Raw genomic sequence first — 20683 nt, 5'->3', positions numbered from 1 at the left:
GCAACAGTATCCTGCTGTAGATGTTGCTGAAAATTAGCCGCAGCAACAAAATTTTACCAGTTTACCAATTACAGATAAAATGAGAATTCCTTTAATATCCCTCAATGGGGAAATTTGGATGTGGACAGTGGCAAACACACACAATTATTAGTGATGAGAAAAGAACGAAAAATACAAGGAAAATAAAGTAAACTGGCTGATCTAAAGTTAGCTCTAAATAAAACACCAAGAGTGTAATATAAGGGTAAACAAATAAATTGACCAAAGGAAAAACAAAGTTATTCGATACTGGAAAAATAATTCAGCCTATAGACCTAACACACAATAACAGAGTATGCAATATTTCCATACGTACAATTTCCTTATACAATATGAACTATGTATCATAGTCCAGCAGCATCCCAGCTAAAGTGTGTGTAAGTTACTTTAGTATTTGGGTGCCTACACAACGATTTTTGCATGATGTAGACGCTTATCCTTGCATCTTAGAACAGCGTCAGCAGTTAATGGCTGGATCTGAACCTGCGCAACATTTTGTATTATTTAAACAGATATTATGTCTGTTGGGAGCAGCTAGGATTTTAAAGGCTGGCTGCAGCCGGGAGGAACGATCGACAGAAGTGCTCCTTAGAGCATCTGGGATGAAGCAGTCTGTCACTAAAAGAGCTCTCCAGCTCTGCAACAGCTCTGTGCATGGGCTGGGAGGTCAAAATGGCAAAACTTCAGGTGGTCCTCAATTGCTGTTGCCAAAGGGGTCTTTATTGCCTCATGTCGGACGCTACAGAGCACAGACCGCTGACTATAATCAGTGTTTTTGGACATTTTTCCTCGATAAAGGAACTACTATAGTGGTTAGTAGTTGGATGGCATAGTTTTTGGGTGGCGTTGTTGGCAATTCACTTTCAGTTCAAAGGTTATGTATATAGCACAATAAAATACCCTCAGCTGACCAAAGTGCTTTACAGTGGTTACTGTATTACTGATAGAAAAAAGTATAGAATAAGAAAAACGACTATAGCAATGATATAACAGTGAAGATAACAATAAAAGTAACAAACCAAGGTATAAACCGTTTCAATTTCACTTCGGTTACATTAATTTCCCAATTCTGGGATCAATAAAGTACATCTCTCATATCATATCTCATCTCAGCTAGTGTTGAAGACCACGGAGAATAAATGTATTTTCAGTCTGGACTTAAACTGATCTAAGGACGGAGAAAACCTGACAGACAAAGGGAAACTATTCCAAAGTCTGGGGGTTGCCACAGAGAAGGCTCTGGACTTTAGCCCGGCTTTAGGACCAGCCAAGAATAGCTGGTTGGCTTACTTCAGAGCTTGGGGGGGGGGGGGGAGCATAGCGCTGCAACAACTCACTAAAATAAGACAGACCCAAAGAGTTTAAAAACTTAAAAACAATCAATAAAATCCCTAATTTCATCGAAAAGCTGACGGTGAGCCGATAAAGAGAAAACAAATCAAGGGTTCTGGTCAGCAGCTGAGCTGCAGCATTTTGAAAGCTCTGTAGACGCTGCATGGATCTCTGGTCAAACCCTATATACAAAGTCATCCAAACACGATGTTATAAATGAGTGGATTGCTCTCTCAAAGTCAACCCGAGGAAGATAAGATTAAATTTTTGCAATAGTCTTCAGCTGGAAAAGGCTGGCTTTGATGACAGTGCTGATGTGCTTATCAAATTTAAACAGGGGATCCACGGTCACACCCAGATTTTTATTACAAAAGGGCAGCAATATGAGGACAGAGGACCAATCACACTGTAATGTCCATGCAAGGGATTACTTTGTCCGAAGACCAGAACCTCAGTTTTATCGTTATTTAAGTTCAAAGTATTTAATCTCAACTATGCCTGTACCTGCCTAAGACAATCCTGTAGTATTCTTACATTTTCCTCCAGTACTACTATGGGTTTGACAGTAGTTCACTCCACAGTATCCACAACAGATTTGACTCCATAGATATGATTAGTTAAGTTTGGGCTTTGATAGGCAGTAGTAGGAAATGTATTCAGCCTTTTTTACAAGCATTTTTAAAATTATTCCTGTTTATACAAATGATTTTCTATTTCTTTATACAAATGATTTTCTATTTCTACATGTTTAAAGTTTAACTACTTTCATTCAAACTAAGAGTTCCTGTTATAGAAAACACGAAGATGTCTAAACTATGCAGCTTTAGTTTCCAGTTCTTACAAAACAAGCTGGATGACATTTCCTCTGTATTTTTCTGCCCTAAGAGTCGGGATGGCACTTTATGCTACTACCTGCACGTGCTTTTTTGTTGATTGTTCTCAACGTTGCGATTCCTCCTTTTTCTTGTCTGCTTGAACGTCATCTTTCAATTGACCTCTTACTTTAATAACACATGCCAAACATCTAGAGACGACTCCAGATAGGACGCCTGCTTAATAATGTATGTTTGAAATACTCACAGGATGTCCACAGCAATGACTAATTAAAAATAGATTGTTGAAAATATTTTACAGCCCAAGTAGATAACAGTTTCCCAAAAAGCACAAGGACAGCAATAGAAGCAGACGATATTGTTCGGGTCACTTACAAGATATTTGATGAATCCTGAAGCAAAGTACAGCCGAGATTACGTCCTCTCCACTGGGTAGCGCAAAAATGGACAGCTCTGAGGCTGCAGAGCACGCTGTTTACTTACTATTAAAGTATTTAAAATAAGAACAGATCAAAGCTAATTCCCATAAGTTATTGACATGGCATTAACAGTCTCTCTCTCTCATGTGAGCCATATTACTAAAAATGTACAGAAAACATTTTATCTAAAAATCAGCTGCGTTTGGTGATGAACTTTATACCCTGTATAAACTGGCTTACCCAGAAGTATAAATGTGTCCTCACATGATACATTTCTTACCACGATGCTACATTTTCCTACCCATTATTTAATTCAGACTATTACGCTTAACACACAAGTAACATGTCATGATCATAGACGGCATAACGCCTGTATGTCATAGCTTGACAAAACACTATCGTTAAATAAAAACTCGGATTTGTTAAAAAATAAATTAAGAACACAATTTGGACTCAAAGGAGTCTAAATGGCAAATGCATACTATTTATAAACTGTTTAAAGAAGAGAAAACTGCAAATTAAAACTACATACATTCATAATGAAAATTTGAGACACTGAAAAACTAAAACACACAAAAGCAAATGTAAACTATGGAAAAACAACTGTAAATCCTTTTAAAAATGCCTTTAAAAAAATCAAGAGGCTCTCCCTATAGGTTTATAATTTTCTCTCATAGAAAACTCTTACCACTTTATCGCCCCCTTAAATTTCTGCTTTCACAGAGGCAGGGTGTTGATTGGCGGAAAGAGCTTCCCTCGATCCAACCCTCAAGCCCCAACAGCCTGTTAAATACCCAACAGGAGGACCAACGGCAGCTTTCCCACACTATCCCACTCTGGGAGTCCCTCTCTCCTGTAACTGAGGCAGCAGTCACATCAGCGGCAGCAAAAGAAGCAGCAGAGAGGAGTCGGCGCATGAGGGAAAGCAAAAAAAAAAAAAAAGGTGCTCGGCCACAAATGGACCCTCGGCTGTACGCTCTGTGCCTTGGAGACCCTTCACAACAGAACTGAGGGAAGTGTGTGAACATCTGTGATGACTTACCAGTGAAGTGCTGTTAAAGGAGTCCCCTTTCTTGGAGTCTGTCTCAGCTGGTCTCTCACAGGGAAAGGCAGAGGGGTGATGGAGGTCGGGGAGGCTGTCGCCGCTGCTGGTGATGGTGGTTTGGGTGCTCACATTGATTTGTGTCACTTCTCCGCTGCTCTCTCACCACTCCATCTCTTTCCCACTCTCTCTCCCTTCACTTCAGTTCACATTACACACACATTTATGCACACAAACACACACACACACACACACACACACACACACACACACAGATTTGGGCACATTATAAAAAGCTTCTGTTTGCAGATCAGTTGCTGTCATCATCTCAACAAACAGAACACAAAAAACACCTCTAGTCTTCTTTCAACTCAAAATAATTTGACTTCTACCACATAATCACAGAAGACTTCCTTTAAAAATTAGGTTCTTTTTTTTTTATAAGAACACATTTGCTTCAGAGGACGCCGCCGTTATCAATGCCAAACGAGACCGAGCTAAAGAAGCACGCTGAGCAAACCCCATGGCAGAAACAAAGCAGGTGTGTCGCACGCCACAGCAAGATACAGCTGAAGCGTGTCAAGAAAGATTCCTTGCATCGCTGTTACAAGACGGTATGGACTCCAGACAAACGATTTATCACCTAATGAGCAAGGCAGGAAGATCTCAATTAGAGAGCTTTGAAAGGGGTTTTATCACTATACTGCTAAACAGGGGGCAGTGGGAAGAACGGCCCGAGCACTATGGGCTGCTGCTAATTCTGCTCCAAAAATTAATTCGATCAGTGCAAAAAAAAAAAAAAAAAAAAAAACACTTCAGTTCAGATCTAAACAGCCCATCAGAACCAACAAACAAGTAATTTATTAAATGGCTGACTGATTTAAGGAATAGTCTTGAATAATAGCCAATAAAGTACACTGATGCTTTATTGTGAAACTATTCACAAAGATGTTATTTACACATCTTTGTGTTGTTTATTTTTATAATAAGATCCAACTCACTCTCCAGTACCATGGACAGCTGCATCCCAGTGGTCAGCGTCAGACTGGAAGACGACTGATCTTCTCTATGTTCAGTCAGGGTTCAATATCGATTTAAAAATTCTTCTGAATTGATTAGTTCCCTTGGGCAGTGTGTTGATGAGGAACAGTTTTGTGTAATTTGCGTCGTATGGATGAAAGCCTGACATCACGAAAGTAAATTACTTTACAGCAGTTCAGAGAGGGGCGGACTAGCATACGGGACTGCTGGGAAAATGGCCTCATTGAGCTTGTCCTGGTCCTCATGTATCACGCTCTTTTTTTTTTTTTTTTTTTTTTTTTTTTTTTTTTTTTTTTTTTTTTTGTGCAGTGCCCGGATGCCTCAAACGCCTTTTCTTCAGTTAGGCAAATCCGCTCAGCATTAGTGGAGTAGACCTGTTAACACACGAGCGAGCACAACAGGGCTGGCAGGAAGGTACTGAGCACTGAGATCAGAAAAACTTGTCCCATAAAGCTCAGCCAACGAAAACAAATAGTCGCTGTGGTGCTTTTACCTCTGCAGTCGTAAATAAGTAAAGCTTTATCCCTACTAGCGCCACATACATTAAATCTCCCCATTTGTCTAGTTGCGTCCAACAGAAAGATGGCTCTAGCTCATCATGCCGTCCATCCATGGCACATTACCTGTGAATCACTGATGTTTTGAGCATCATTAAAAAGTTTGCATTAGTCAAAGATAAAGCAGTGAAAGAAAACTACAAATCATAAAGGTGGCGCTGAAATGTTGAGAAATTAAAGAAGAAAGCCATCCAGGATAGGGATGCAACATATTTAAAATTTCTGACTTGTAGGCTATTTAAGATGTAAATAAGACACTGGAGAGTGATAAGATTATATATGGAGCAGCATAAAAGGGTCAATTTCTGCAGAGGTTATTCATAATAGAGTCAACAATGTAGGTTTATTAATACCAGTCCCTCCAGGATGCTGTCATGTTTTTGTTTTTTTTGTCACGGTGCGACCAAAAATTACTGATTTTGTGGTACCTTTTTCAAAAGCTTGTGGTCAAAGTTGCACATTTCTTTCAAACTTATTTAACCATATTATGGTCTTACAAAAAAAGTGGAAAATACTGTCAAAAAAGATAGGATTTTAACATTGTTTATATTTCGCGTAACCTTGTAAAGTACCTCATTAAGATAGCACATTATAGCAAGTCTTGAGGAGTGGTCCAAGTGCAAAAGAAGAATTCTATGTGGGTAACATGAACTGTATACACAGTATAAGCAAATCCTGCTGAACTGAAAATTGGTTTTGCAACAAATTACCCGAAGTGCAAATAATTTTTTTGATACAAATTGCATCTATGTTTGATTAATATATCCATTCACCTGTAACAAAACTGCTTAGGAGCTTTCTTACACCCAGATTCCACACCCTCTGTACTTGCTCCGTTCCATTCACGTACGTTCATGTCCGACCGATGGAGCAACTATGTTGTTATTTTAATTAATGAGTACGGTTCCACATTCTCCGTGACTTCTCCGAACGTCACCATCAGTGGACCAGCCCTCCGTCGTTCACCGTCAAATGGTCCGTCTAGCTCCGGCAGGGTCAAGATCCATAATTGCAATTGTAGCAAACAGGAAAGAGAACGTCAACAACCTCCAGCTTATCAAAGATAAATAATGTAAATAGAGATCGTTAACCACAAATTAAATACTTTTTTTGATATTTGCAATAAAATTAACTGTTTTATGCAAACTGCTCTTTTTGCGCAAAATAAGGAAGCAGTCTTTTCAACATTTAATTTGAAACCTGTGTTATGCCATAAGCTGGTTGAATATGCTTATTATTATTATTAATTATAATTTGGTATTATAATTTAAATAATAAATCATTCAACTCAAAATTCCGCTATAACAAATATAGTTCAAATGGTGGTGATGTTAGCTATAAGCTTGTAAGTATTTATACCACTAATGCACTAGTTAATTTGCTGTTATGAACTCATTTATGCTGGAATAAATAATCAGGTCGGACTGTTAGCCGACGAGGGTTATCCAGCAGGCTGTGAGAACCCCAATGTAACTGCAATTAGAGTTTAAATCCTTATTCCTTATCACCATCCAATGATATTGTCTCTGTATTAATATCAGATGTTAACTCCAAAGGAGGTTAGCTCTGAATTCTGAATACCCAGGCAACTGTGAATTGGACTGAACACAAAACAATGTCTATTCCGCAGTCGTTGGTTTTATTGAACCAAAAGCAATTCCCTGTTACAGTAATTCTCTGATTCAACAACTTTGGAATTCTTACTCATTACTAAACTAAAACATGCAAAATATATATGTGGAAATAAAAGAACAAAACAAAAATAAACAATGGATTAAAATGAGCGGTTAGCAGATCTTAACTTAACTCACAGTTGTTTAACACCGCCCTCGAAACACCGGCATTTCACGTATCAGCCTTGATAGACAGAACAGCTTCGGGAATCTCACTGGACGCTTTGATGTCTTACACAAAAGCTAGTTCAGCTAAGCTCCCTACAGTCCAGATACACGTCACCCTCCCAAGATGGCTGCTACGATGACGTATGAGGGGAGGTACTAATGACGTAACCACGCTTACGCTGATGGGATAATGCCTCGCTTCGAGAGGGCGCAGCTAACTGGGAGTTTAAAGCAAAGCCCGCGACTTGAGCTCGGACAAAAGATTAAATTGATAAGAAGAAGCGAAAAGAGAGAGGGGGGGAAAGCAGGGAAGGAGATGGAAAGAAATGAAGCAGTAACCCACGGCGGGGTTCTTGATGGATCACAAATCAACACAGCAAAATCAATTGTAAAATGCATGCACATACAAAAAGAATGTTCAGCAAAATAATTCCAACTTCGTCGTGGAATAAAAGCATTAACCAACACCTACAAAGTTCTAACGCCTGCCCAGGCACTTCTAAACACCCTGTTGGTGAGACAGAAATAAAAGGGGAGACCCCGTTACTTTGAGGTGCCTCGGGGCTGGTCCGGAGCGCTCTGAGTAATGCGGCTTTCTGGACGCGCCTTGACGAGCGCAGTTGTCCGCAGGCTGCAGCGGGACGGGGAAGAAGCTCCTTCGTTTCTTCCTCCAGGTTCACAGTCGCTTTGTTGGCCAGACAAAGCGGGGTCCTCTTCGATCACTGGGAGATACGGCGTCTCTCAGTCTTTTGATCAGAGGGAATTTAAAAGTACTTATTTTAGTCGACCTCCTGTTATGTAAAGCAGGGAATAACCGTTGCGTCGAAAACTCTCGGTCCAGCGAGGAACTCGAACACGTGGCGTGGGATTACCCCAACGGAAACAGCTGTGTGTGTGTCTTCTCGGGTTGGCTAAAAGCCAGGGAAGAAGAAAGATTGTCGTGTGTGATCGGCTTTTATAGCCATCACCATAGCAACCTTATCTTGATCGGCGGCCATTTTGCCGTGTTGCGTGATGGGAGTTGGTGGCCATTTTGACCACATGAGTTGGTGGCCATTTTGACCACATTGCATCATGGGTAACGCAGTCCGTTACGTCCCGAATTGATGCCGTTTTCTGTCACGTCTGAACTGGCACAACATACCCCCCTTTAGCTTTGAAGAGTGGGATGCTGGTCACAGTCTTTAAAGCTACAACCAAGTCCATTCTGGCGTGACGAAAATCCGTTGTGCATGAGTGGAACAACCTAATAGTCTTTCTAGTAGTCCATTGGGATTCATGCAGTTCAGTTCATCATCCAAGAGGAGGAAAAACAAAACCTTCATTGTGCCTGGGTCAGTGACCTAGCCTGGGCAGGACTAAGCTATAGCTAGTCATTTCTATTGGCTAATAAGGCAACAATAAAGTAATAAAAAAAAAGAAATGCAAACTTCACAATCACCATTGTCAATACATTCATTGGTCATCAGGTTTGAACTTTGAACCAAAGAAAGGCTGAAATTGTATCCCTTAAAGACATCTATTATTTCAATCTCTGAGTCATATTTGTCAACGTCAAGGTGATGCAGAACCATGTTTCCAATGTGATGGGAGTTGGTGGCCATTTTGACCACATGAGTTGGTGGCCATTTTGACCACATTGCATCATGGGTAACGCAGTCCGTTCCGTCCCGAATTGATGCCATTTTCTGTCACGTCTGAACTGGCACAACACCTGGTAATCCTCTCCAAATAGATTTGCATACTGCTTGTACTGATAATTGCACATGTTCGCCTCGGGCTCCAAAAACTTCAGAACAGAGCTAGATGGCGTGACCACGGATGTAGTAGGCTTTGCTTTTCATGGACTTGCAGAGGCGGTCTGGAACAGAGTGGATATGTACAGGAAGTGGAGAATGTGGGATACGGGGTTAGAACTCAAAATGCTAAACAAAACAGCCGGTCCTAGAGCTGCTTCAATCGTTTCCAGGTCTTTCTCCAAATCTTCCCCACCATCCTCCATCGTACCTCTTCCAAAAGCCCCAGCAGTGAGGAGCTGGTTGTGGTACACCAAAACTTTGAGATTGTTTGTGATTGATCTACGTCGATTTGATAACACCACCTTGTATATCTCAATGTTCCACCAAGATGTTGCATGTTGTCCAGAAAAGCTTTCCGCCATTTTCGTGTAATAGTTCGGGAAGCTGACTTGCACACATTTTAGCCGTAATATTTGATGGCCAATGTGAACATTTAGTTTCACACGTTTTCATCTTGCAGGTTCGGCTTCCAAGACGTCGTGAAAAGCAGAAAAACAGGAAGTTAAATAAGAAGGGGGCTAAGGGTTTGCTCAAAATTTAGCAATGTGGCATGTGGTCAGAGAAGAAGGAAAAACACAGAAAACGCTAAAGTAGTTTGCGAATACTAATTTATTTTGCATAAGTAGTTGCGATGGCCATTAGAGAATAAAAATGAAAACACACTCCACATCAATATATTGATTAAATGATTAACCATACCACTACTATTGAGGACCAATCCTGCCATAATTAAAAATACATAAAGAAATAAATAAAGGACTTAATAATATCAAATTGCTTGAAAAAAGTGGCTAATATGAATCTGTATGCCATAAAATAATAAAAAGAAGATATTTCTTCAACGATTGATCAATTATTCATGAAAAAATATATACTTAACTTCCACTTTTATTTTCACCTTTCTTCTTGCTTTTATGCTGACTTATGTTTTACCAACTTGCTTTCTGTTATACATTTTAATTTAAGTCTTTATTTTGTGCTTGTGTATTTATTGCAAGTGGGTATTTTTTTTGTTCCGTATCTCCACTGCAAACTTTATCGTTTCATATTTATTCACACCAACATTTTTAAAAGAGGTTTTTATTTTTGTTTCATACTGATTTACACCACAACATTTTTGAAGCACGTTTTTACTTCGAATTAGAATTTAATGGAAATAAATATCGTAACAGACTTTGTGGTATCGGCGAATACCGTATCGTCATTCAAAATCGATATGACATTGCATTGTGATAAAGCTGGTGATTAACACCCTCATGACTTATCTCGGTTTCCAAGAGGAAAGGAGCATAATCTAAGTTTACATGCACTTAACTTGAGTGTTAATAATTATGTTTGAACTTTTGTACTCCTTACTGATATTTTATTGCTCAAAAATGTTAATATATGCAGTGGCCATTGATATAGACAGAAACATCTAAAATGTATCAACAGGTACTCAAAAAATATTTGTGTACTCTACTTATTACAAAATCAATGCTGAATCGAAACTGAATCAAATTGTGAGCGAAAGAATCGAAACTGAATTGAATTGTGCACCTCTTAACAATACCCAGCCCTTGGCAACACTGTTTTAAATCTACATGTTGCAAGCTGACAGCAGCATTTCTGTTAAGCAGGGAACTGAAGGCTCCATAGGAGCAGACAACCTGACTTATGAGCCAGCTGATATCTACTTGTCATACTTCATAAAGAGCACAGCGGCAAATACGTTTAATACTCTGCACAAACACGCACTTAAAATCCACCACTACTTTTACTCTGTTTAGTTTAAATCACTGTTCAGCCTGCATATAAAAACACAAATGATTAAAACAGTAAATGGTAAAAACGAAATAACATCTGTTAATATGTAAAAAATCAGTTTCCCAACACTAGAAATAATTGATGCTTTTCTGCTTTAAATAGAGAGGTTAGAAAATGTTGTAAATTTTTGTTTTATATGTGCAATGTGCAAACACCAAGTAATACCGTACAGCTGTTTTGTCCAAACTGAAAATCAAGACAAAACACAGACATAAACAGGTTTGAAGGAAATCCCATAGAGAGGATGAACAGAAATTAATTTGCAGATTTTAAAAGTCAATGTAAAACATTGAAAATGACAAACGAACAGCTACGAATTACACACATGAAGATATGAAAGCGTTGACCCATTAGTAAAATTGTAAATGCATAATAGCTGTGTGGCAGTTAATAGCAGAAGAATGGAAGTGTTGTGCCCTTTATCTATTTCTGTGTTCACATTTTTTTGTTTTTGGCAGTTTTCCTCCTCAACATTCGGCCAACTCCATGGACAGCTGCGAACCCCTTCGTCTCTGTTTGTGGCCACTGACAGACAACGCTGTACATGGGGGACTGACAAGCAGACAGCTGGATGGCAGGTGGACAGCAAGGCAGGAAGACCGAGCACCATGGGCGTAGGTTTGATTTCAACTTTGGTAGGGACACTACTGGTCTCAAGTTTCATTGGTTTGATGTCATTGGTCCTACGCAGTATGCATGCCCCTATTTTTTTTATACTTGACGTGAGCATCAGGGGACATTTCGTTTAAAGAGAAAAGCAGCATTTCTTTCTACATTAATACACATTTTATAAGCACTATATATATTGTATATAAATAAAAAGCTGCTCCTTAATTTGTAATTAAAATCAATTAGACATCACCTGAAGCACTGAAGGGCCAGCTGCTTCACCTCCAAGCTGCCCTGCATCTTTATTACTGGATATCTGTATTTCCTATAATCACATAATGTTACTATTATACAAGTGTGTTTTTAGTATTAAAGGATTAAATGTAACACAACCTTTTATATCATCCTATGATACTTACTGTCTGAGTGTTAAAATAGCTCCTTATGTCTCTTTTCATTTTTGGTGGCATCATCTACAATCACAACACTAAGCATGAGCCTAAGTTTATTCAAATATAAAATCGCTTTTAACAATTATTAAAAGAAAATATAACACTATCTTATCCGTAATGTAATAATATCCAAAATAAACAGCCAGATTCAAACATTTTTACTGGACACTAATGTTTGTACTAATTTACTTATGGACTGTGTGGAAATCTATGTAAAATCAAACCAATGTGTTCCTCTGTTTGTACTTTATCCTATTTCTAAAAGTAGAAATACCACTATTATTATGTGGAACCCTAATTATGCTTTCTAAACAAAAAATAGCAATGTTTAGGCACCATCTCGTATTGTTATACTCTATAAAACGAATAACACCTGCTATTTATATCTGAACCGCCTTAAAGGGATTTTTTGAAAGCTTACATTCTTTGCTTGTCGATTTTTCCAGCAGTCTTCAGAACTCCTGCCTGACACTGAATATTTTTGTTGATAAAATGTATTACTTCAGAATTAAATATTATTTTAAGATGCTAACGTTGGTTACTTACATTTCTTAAGTTCCACAAATGAAAACTACTCTCTCCTGCTTCTTCTATCGCCTGTTATAGCGTGGATAATATATATATTTTTAATTGGGACTAGTTTTGTAGTCTAATATTCGTTGTAGTAACCGCAGTATTCTAGTGTGAATTAAATTTAAATTTCGCGCTGCAAGCAAGCACGCACATGCACGCACTAGAAAACAGCTAACCAGGGAGAGAGAAGGCGGGACTTAAGGCAAAACAACCAATGCGAGTGGAGTTAAACAGCACACAGCACAGTTACGTGTGCTGCTAAGTTAAAGCGACAGGAAAGACCGACTGGACACGCAGGCTGGCAGACGGAGCTGCAGCAGCAGCCGCCGCCAAGCAGCGGAGCTGCGAGAGGAAAATAAGCGACTGCTGTAACAACGATGTATTGTAAATTATAAACATGTTATTCACATCGAATTATTGGTAGGGACATGTCCCTATGGTCCCTATACAAACCTACGCCCATGCCGAGCACGATGCTATGTCAGGGTAGGAACCTACATAAACGTTGTAAAATGTATATATAGTCTCACTTAAAAAACGACAATTGAGGCAAAGTTTTCTCACTGGCGTTTTGCCGCTTCCTTGCTTCATTCGGTGCTGGGAGGTGTTGGAAAATCTTTGCTCCTTTTAAAAAGCAAAATAAAACCTGGACTGGTCTCTGTAACGTGTGTTCAACCCATCTTTCAGACGTAAAACGCTCACCCTTTTTCCATCTGTAGCCGCTTTCCTCCTGCAGGTGACGCTCCCGCCTGGGCAGGTGCTAATTAAGAACACCTGAAAGAGGGTTGGCAAAAACCTTTGAGGTGCGCATTACCGCCACCCACTGGTACGGAGTGGCTTCAGTTTTCCAAGTGGACGCTCGTCAGATTCCATTAAAGAATCGAATGATTATTTGGATATGTTTGCTCCCTAAACTCCTATGCAATGTGTCTAATGTACACTTTTCTGTAATTCTTTCAAATTTTCTCCTAGTGATTTTTTTTAAATTATTTTTCCTATTTCTGACATTTCAGTATAACACATTCTATTGATTCCTCCTCCTCACAGCATTCACATTTCTCTGTACTATGCTTTTGTATTTTAGCCAGAGTAGAATCGAAATCTCAAATCTCATTCTTGTGATTAATCTGGTCTCCTTCCTGCCCCGTCTTCCAGTTCCTATTCTGTCTTTTTGATCCTATAAAACCACATGCCTTGCCTTTCTTCATCCCACCTTTTCTGCCATTCTTTCCTCAGCTTTTGTTTAATTATACTTCTTGCCTCTGGTTTACTAATATTAACTGTAGAGCAAACATGATTTTGAATTACCTCCCTTTCCATCCTGTTTGCCATCTCATTTCCTTTTATACCAACGTGTGCTGGTACCCATAAACATACTATTGTTAAACCCATCCTTTGTATTCTGAATAAAGTATGTAATATTTCCTACTGTCTGAATGATTATGTCCTGAACTCAATAATACAGAGCTTTAATATGAACAAAGTATTGTCTTTAATGGTTTCCCACCCACTGTACTGCTAATAAAACTGCTAACATTTCTCCTAGATATACAGATAATGCATTCATAATTCATTTTTCTATTTTTACTCGAGATTCTAGTATCACAAACTTTGATCTGTTTTTGATGCATATGTATAAATTTAAACATAATATATAAACATGTGTTTATATATTGCTATATACAATCATATATAGCAATTACACACAGACTGATGTTTTCAAGCCTTTATGTTATGTTTATTATCATGATTTTGACGACTGCAGCTAATGACATAACGGCATTAAAGAATAAGATATTACATCAAAAAAAAACATTTAATGCAGAAATGTCGGCTTGATGAAAAGTATGTTTAATACACAATGTTTATTATTTTCAAATAGGCACGTTTGATCTAACAAACGAGCCCTTTTCGGAACACACACTGTAATCTATTTATTATCAATGTACAGACTAAAATATTTTCACACAGATCAATGCAATGTTAAAGGACCAGACATCAAATTAGCTGCAGCATTAGGTTAACATTGGATCTAACTGATTACTCAAGTGAAAATTATTCTAATGCATTTCTAATATTCCTTGACTTTTACAAAGCATTTGATTAAGTAGAGTAGAACACACTTTTATCACACAAGCATGGAAGATCCTTGGGTTTGGAAATTAATTTATCGAGGTTATTAATGTCCTCTATGAAAATATTAATAGGTCGTGTTACTCCGTACAGTCATATTTACAAAAGATTTTCTATCACAAGAGGTGGACCACAGAGCTGTCCCATATCTTGCTTTTAGTTCTTGATTTTTGCAGAACTCGTGTCTTTAAATATTATACATTGTCCTAATATACAGGGATTAACTATTTATCACCAACTTCTTAGAATTATGCAGCTTGCAGACGAAACTGTACTTTTTGTTAAAGATAAATCCCAAGGTTTAAAAGGCTTTGTGTGAAACTAAAAAACTTTTAGATGGCTTGGCTCTCAAGCTAGATGTTAAGAAAAGTGAAATTTTATGTTTTTATACTACAAACAATATTTCTAATGTTCCTTTGAAACCCATTGTAATGTTTCTAGGGGTTTATTTTACACATAACTCAATAACAGCAGCTAAGTTTTACCGCAAAAATGTCTTTATTGGCTTCAAACAGACCTCTCTATCTTTGTCAGAGTGTTGTTAACAAGAGCTGAAGGTGGGGCAAGATTTCTATACATATGTCACTGATGTTAGTTATAGCTTGTATGAAGAAACTAATGATACATGAGTTGAATTTACATGGAATAACGAACACCATCTTAAAAGAAAATACATAATAGGTTTGGAAAAAGCAGATGGTGAGCTAGAAGTATTGTAATTTTTGCATCTTAACCAAAATTACCTGACTCGCTATTGATTTTCCTTCCATGTTATAAAATTAAGAAGTAGGTGGTTTTAAATTCTGTAATGCATGTAATTATGTTCCAATTAAAACCCTCCAAACATCACATACAGGCCTTATTAGCATATAAATTGTGCTACGTGCGAAAAGTTTCACATCACAAATAAACAACCTGGAACAATAGTGATATTACTCTTAATAAAAATACTTATTTGATGATAAAGGGAGCATCTACTCTAATGAATCCTTCTTAGAACCCAAATTATTTGCAAGGAATTCAAACTTGATGCAAAAGTATTTCCTGTCAGAACTATTCCATGCATGGGGACCTTAATATTCGAACGTGCAGCTGAAAGACAGACTCATTGGACCTAATGGAGTTTTTCTTGACCTTTAAAGTAGGGACACACCACATAATTCTTTGGCCCAATTTGCCCACATTATTTTATTAATTTTTATTTTTCCCCCAGATTGTGAGTTGGGAAAAGTCTGCATCAGTATGTGCCGGTTTTGCTCAGTTGGCAGGACAAGTTGGGGTATAACACAATGGCCATAATACAAATTAGCCACTAACCCTAACCCACTAACCAATTACAATCAGGTAGTGATAAAAAAAACAGAGACACAGTTGAATATCAAAGAATTAAACACAGTAAATAATGAAGGGTAAATAAACCAAACAATTCACACATTGAATATAAAGTTAATGAGACTTCTTGTGTCGAAGTGACATTTCTAAACGAAACATTTTCCACATACTGTTGAATAAACATATTTATCACGCATTCCTGATGTTTATTTGTGAGATACGACCAGAAACATGATATGGTTCTCTGTTAAGATAGCAGTAATAACGTCTTTTAGATTAGGCCACTGAAAACATTGGCAGCCATTCCAAAACCCACAAACCGAAATAAATATTCCACACTCTCAACATAATTTTATCAAAGAACACAGTTAATATTACTTAAAACATATTTACTTGTGGGTTTATCATTATCTTAAGTCACGTCTCATTCATTTTATGACACAAAAATTTAAAAACCAGCTAAATTTGGAGGAGATTTTCTACAACCGGGTCCTACCGGTGTGTTTGTTCCTTCAATCTGTCGCCTTCATCAGAGTTTCCACAACAGTTTGATGCTCTTAGTTAAGTTGGCATGAAAAGTCCTGTTCTCTGATTCCTCAGCGGCTCCAGTCTTTAAGTGTGTGATCCCACTTATCCCAATTTCAATCAAGAAATTAATAACCGTCTGTTAGTGTGGTTTGTGAAAGTCATCCATTGTGTCCCCAGCTTTATTTGCCAATCTTGGTGAGTCTTGATGACTTGCAGTTCCAGATTCCTGTTCTTATCTGCCCCAGTTGCCATTCTTGCTTCAAGGATCCACGTGTTGGGAGTTTACAGACGTATTCCACGTACCTTTTTGCTACAGCCTGAGCTGAAACATTATAGTTATTGATATAGTTATTGAAAATTGCGGTGGTGATTATTGCGCACACTAGTATCGCGATGTGCTAGATAGACCAGAAATGTTATGCGGCTCTAGTTTAGCGTGATCAACGGTTTCTGAAACAGTCCGACATGCCCCACTGCCAACAACTATGCCACTTTTAAAATGAACCCCTATCGGGATGCTCGGTTGGAACTTCAGCAGTGTGTCCTCGGCGTGACTAGACAACAAAAAGTAGTCAATTGCTGTCACGTGATTAGGGCTGAACAATTAATCACATTTTCAATATAATCGCGATTTAAAAAACGCAATTTCCAAATCGCAGAGTCTGCAATTTTTGGCTATGTAACAATTAGGGAATTAGACACGTCCATTAGGTGTTGGTAAAATGTTTAAAGTGGGTTTGCCTCCACATGGAAGGAAAGACAGTTGCAGCAGCGAGATAATCTAATTTTATTACTTGTTTTAGAGTTTATATAATCATACATAGCATTAAGTACAGGTCAATCAGTTTAATACATAGACTTGCTTGTTGGTTGCACTTTATGTTAACCAAGGATTGATGTCCAAATCAACTAAAGGCTGTTCTCTTGAATAATATTCTGATTAATAGAAACATTGAAAGTTCTTGTTTTAAATAGTCCTTGTTTACAAACGTCTTTAGTTAGACGCCATTTTTGTTGCTTGTGGTCAACGCAGAGAAAAGTCAAAATTGCAATTTTGGTTGAAATATATTGTAGGCAGAACGCAATCATTTCTGCTATGAGTTTAGATGCTGCGGGTCTTTTAGCAACTAATATGCACAGCGAGGAAACAAAATGATTTGTTGTTTGTATATGTTTAAAAAGACATGATAAATTAAACTGGAAAAAAAAATCGCATTAAATCGCAATATTAAGAAAAAAAAAATCGCAATTAGATTATTTTCCAAAATCGTTCAGCCCTACACGTGATTACCTGAATGACAATTTCGGTTAACAAGTAAACAGGTTTATCTAACAAAAGGGCTGGTGAGCGCTATATCAGATCAGTCCAATGCTATCCCACTTTGTCATGTGATGCCTTCAGAGGTGCATGCGAGATTTGGAAATAACGCATGCTTAATTATGATCTAATCTCTAATCAAGCGAAAAGTTAGAACAGTAGGGCCTCGCAAGTACCATTTAGCCAACAATCTGTGTGAACGAGCATTGTGTGATGTCTGCACCTTGACACCATTGAATCTGCAGTTGTTGGATTGTGCAAATATTTTTTTTTTTTTGGTGTGTGTGTGATGGTAGGCACCGGTTTTTGTGGACAGCTACATCCCAGTTTAACTTAATGACTCATCGCTTGGCTCGCTCGCTGCAGCCCCGTCTCACTCTCCCGCCCCATCCGTGCGCGCTTATTTGTTTCTAATGTGCGTTCCGCTGCCCACTGTACCTAGTAAATGCCACAGTATGCCTGCGCAGAGGAGAAAAAGGGCTCTGGGGCAATCAGCAGAAGCGAGTGGGCAGAGCGGATGCGCTTCGGAGGCTGTCAAAACTATATTATACGGTTGATCCCTGTCCAATTCACTTTTACAGTTCAACAGCTCACTGTTTGTTAACGCACAAAAAAAACAAAAAAAAAACAAAGGCCCTCATTGGAGTCTGCTACTTCTAAAGTTAGCTCACAGAGCAGGCTTTTGTCTTTGTGTGTGTGTGCGCGACGGAGAGGAGGCTGGGGCGGTGGTCAAAGCAGGGAAAGTTCTAAATAGAGTGACCGCATAGGTCAGGTTTGACACACTTTATTATTCATTCACTGTCTGTCCTCAGCTGCGCTTAGCTCATCAGCACACACAGACACACACACACACACACACACACACACACACACACACACACACACACAACCTCCCTTAGGTGCGGCTTTTACAGCCCATATGCGCCTGGACGATGCACAAATGTCACGAGGGATAACAGGGATGTCACTCCAAATGCATCCCTTCTTCTTCAGTGTTTAGCAGCTAGGTAGCTCAGGGAGCAGTCGCAGTAGGTGTGTATGTCTGTCCCAACTTCACAAGGCAAGTCTTTGCTTTTTTTAATATATTATTCCACTCCTTTTAGTGTTAAATCTGCAAATTTACATGACGTTTTTGAACAAAGATGGATACAATGTAGAAATGCCGCCCATCTACAAGCTTAAACATATGATTATATTTGCTAAATGAGTAAACGATGTTAAGGCTTAAATTCAGCTTAAGCTGTGTTCTTCTGAATGTTTAAATTTACGGCTAGTTCCACAAATTGAGACTCACATGTTACGACTTTATCCGCTGAATATTATAGGATGAATTCGAAAACAGCATCATTGTGAGTGTGCAACTCCAGTGGTGAAGCATTATATATTTGTATTAATTTATCAATTTATAACCGACTACCTGTCCAAGGGTGTACCCTGCGTCATGCCATCTAGAATTAGTTTGATGGGGAGAGTCGGACCAATGATCTCAAGGATCAATACAAATTACCTGGGAGCCAATTTCTGCTAGGGAGTGTCTCGCAATTTGTGTGAGGTAGGTGATTCACGTTCAAATAAAACGAAATAAAAAACATCTAGGCTACTTTCATAATAAGCTATAGGCTAGGGTAGCTGTTTTGCTGCAGTCCCGCTAGTTAAGTCTTTTTGCCTCAGTTGTTTTTTTTTAAAGTCTGCACTCTGCAAATTAAATTTTACTTGTATTCATTTCTATTACTTGTATTAATTTCTATTCGCGCATTGATTTGTTTGTTGGATGCTTTTAAAATGTTGAGTGACTGGGCTACATGGACACTGTATTTCAAATCAGCTCTATTGGAGGTGGTTGAAAGGTCTGCAGCTTTATTTTTAGTGAGCGTCACGATATTCATTTCAGAAAACCTGGCAACAGGTGACTGTTACACCGCCGCTGCAGAGTGGGCTTCTCCACCGTAGCAAACATTGTGCCAGATGTGTCCGAGGCCATTTGGGAAAGCCTGGTGGATGAACCTCTGCCTGAACCAAAGGTTGCTGATTGGCTGGTGATCACTCTGGGCTTTCAAGAGTGGTGGAGCTTCCCCCGACTGTGTCTGAGCAATAGATGGGAAACTTGTGGTGATCTACGCAGCGCAAAATTCAGGTTCTCGGCATTTTAACTACAAGGGAAACATGATTTAATGGTTTAACATGGCGGGGTAGTAAAAAGTGGTAAAAGGTAACAAACAGAATTTGGCTTGGTAGTGAATTTTTGTCACCCATTGAACATGTTCTGAGTTTTTGTTTTAGGTTTAACTATAAAAAATCTATTAAAAAAAATATAACTCTACTGCAGGACCTGAGCGAACATTGTTACTCGATTGGTTCCGTTGTCCGATCTGCTGTGGGCATTTCACGCCTCACTATGGGAACATGTTAGTTTTCGCAACTTTGCCTCCATCTTTCACCCCACCTGTCTCCTCCTTTCTGTCCAGTGTTTCCCCTACCATTCTGCAAGGGGAGCGTCCTGCCCCGCTAACAAGACCCCTCCTCTCCAAGATCATGGCATGTAATAAACTATTAAGCATCTGTTTGTGTTCACAGTCTTTTTTTTTGTTGAAAATATTAAGCTAAACAGCACCAGATCACACCCTAGACTTTTTCTGTCTCAACATCATCGGTCCTCTACTTTCAGCTCTCCATGTCTGAGTCACGTGTGACGCTTTGCATGCAGGTAAACTCCCACCAGGAAAGAGAGCGAGCAGAGTCGCGACATATTTAACCTGCTTTGAATAACATATTTGCGTTTTTTTTTTTAAATCCACCCAATTTCTGACGATAGCTGGACTAAAAGCTGCCACAGAGTTGGGATTAATAAGCTTCTACTAGCCACGGAGACATCAGCAGAGCCTGTTCTGTTGGGGGAAACATACGGCGGTCAGCAAAGCAACTAGTTATCCTGGACAGAGCTCCTATCCCTTGCGTCGGGAGCGTGTTTTTCTAAGACAAATGCGAGGATAAACGCGTCTGCTCAAACATTCATAAACATGGACTATGAA

At 38.8% G+C, this 20683-nt stretch overlaps 1 long non-coding RNA gene across 1 annotated transcript in view; it reads right to left on the bottom strand.

Moving 5' to 3' along the window:
* The window catches only part of LOC118566638, a 114422-nt gene extending 94587 nt beyond the window's left edge, over positions 1-19835 (bottom strand). The window contains exons 1-2 of the long non-coding RNA XR_004933173.1: positions 19551-19835; positions 3666-3864 (exon numbers count right to left, since the gene is read on the bottom strand). This is a non-coding gene — a long non-coding RNA (uncharacterized LOC118566638). The remainder of the gene's footprint in view (positions 1-3665; positions 3865-19550) is intronic.
* Positions 19836-20683: the final 848 nt, after the last annotated feature.

The sequence above is a fragment of the Fundulus heteroclitus genome, chromosome 17, assembly GCF_011125445.2.
Source record: "Fundulus heteroclitus isolate FHET01 chromosome 17, MU-UCD_Fhet_4.1, whole genome shotgun sequence".
In the NCBI taxonomy this organism is placed as follows: domain Eukaryota; kingdom Metazoa; phylum Chordata; class Actinopteri; order Cyprinodontiformes; family Fundulidae; genus Fundulus; species Fundulus heteroclitus.
This window is presented reverse-complemented; position numbering and strand designations above follow the sequence as displayed.